Genomic DNA, 1,915 nt, shown 5'->3' with positions numbered 1-1,915 from the left:
TCTCCCTTACTTTAGTTACTTTCTTCTTAGATTTCTTCTCTAATTCATCAGATATTCCACTCCACGTTCTTCTTTATGTTTGCCTGGATTTCCCTGAAAGGGCTCTCTCCGTCTTGTTTTCTTTCCCCAACCAGTCACATAAAATAGCTTTCTTAATTTCTTTATTCTTCAGTTGTTTTGAAAATGAACTTTAATGATTTTTCTATTAAGAATATATTCAGTTTAGGTAGGGCTCACCAGCCCATCCAAATGATTATCACAACATAACATGTAGAAGTCTGCAAGCTGGGGCATAGTAATCTTTTGACAATTTTTGTTTTTAATTCAGTATCACAAGTGTAGCTGTATTGCCTTCTCATCCCCATGTTTTGGGAGATTTTTTCTCTTCCATCATCTGATTTGCAATAATTTAGTTCCTTTTTTCATAAACCAGGTTGAATATTTCTATGGCTGGTTCCAGTATTTTTTGATGTTGCTTTTCTTCCTGTTTGCTAGTCTGAAAGTCTCAAATCAAGATTACTTTTCTGCTGGAAAATGATTGATATCAGCAACTTACAGTTCAATGAATGCAAACAAAGCTTCAGATAGTCTTCTTTAAAACAAGTTAAAACATCTCCTGCTCTTTATATTTTGCTCTATTCAGATTTTCTCTAGGTTTGACTTCAACTTTGAATATCTACCTTTACCCTACTTTTGTCCCGAGCTTGGAATTCACTGGGCAGTAATTCCAGCACAGATTAGGCTTGTTCTCTAAATAAAAACTTGTTAAAAAGCTTCATGTAAGTCCAAATCACCAATGAGGAATGTAGAAATTAGTAGTCGCTCCACCCATTACCCAAAACCCAGTCAGGACATTTAAGAAAATTAGCAGCCTCCTCTTTCTTACATAGAGACACACACATACACAAATATACAAAAAGATTTTTTCTTAGTTACTGAACAATTTGGCATTATTTCAGGGTCCCAGTGTTGATGATAAATAAATAATCATTGACTTCCAGACAGTATCTATTATTCGCTCATGATCATTCTATCCTGATCCACGAAAACTATTTATTCATGAGGTTATTCTCTGCACTGATACATATGGCATCAGTAACAGCAGGATTCAGACTCAAATTCAGAATTTTTAGGCTTTCTACTCTGGTCTTCTAGTGGGTGTGAAAACACCTCTGCAACACTTCTGTTACTCGTGCTCTTTGTGGGGCAGAAAATACAGGAGATTTAGGACTGAATCCCTTGGCCTGTTGCAGACACTGCTTGTGAATATCAATTTGCCCTGTATCTCATAGGAAGCCACACATCTAAGATTTCCCATGCTCTCAAACCTGCTCAGCCTGCCTATCATGTCCCCACATTCAGCTCATCAGACAGAAGGTGGGTGTCCCAGGCTGAGCTGAGATGCTGCTATGACACTGAGTACTGTAAAAGTGGCAAAGAATGTTTATAAAATCTCAACAAGTTAAAAAAACTTTTTTTGGACACGAACAAAATAATGTCTAGTTAGAGCTTTTTGCATGATCTGCATGGTAAAAACCATTCAGAGGCAATGGTTGTATATCCCATGAGAGAAGCACGGTCTATAAACTTTACCTCTGTTTGAGGTAATGAAAGGCAAATGGAGCTAGGGAGAGCCAGCAATCTGTCTCTCTCTCCTTTAGGAGCTGATGACTTACCTTTGTATTTTGAGCAGTTCTGGGGGGAGGAAGCTGCACTAAGCACAGAGAAATGCCCTAAGGCAGAGCACTCCCTCACACTCTGGCTCTCTGGGGAAAGGAAACTTTCTCATTCTTATGTATTACCTCCTCCTCTCCGGGAGAGGGAAGGATTGTGCCCCCTTCTCTCCTGTACCCTTGATCCCACAAATAGTTTCACAGACTGAGACATCCTATTATCCATGTTGCAAGCCATTAAA

This window comes from Rhea pennata, chromosome 1 (genome assembly GCF_028389875.1).
Source record: "Rhea pennata isolate bPtePen1 chromosome 1, bPtePen1.pri, whole genome shotgun sequence".
Lineage (NCBI taxonomy): Eukaryota > Metazoa > Chordata > Aves > Rheiformes > Rheidae > Rhea > Rhea pennata.
The sequence above is the reverse complement of the archived record's forward strand: the minus strand, read 5'-3'. Positions refer to the sequence as shown.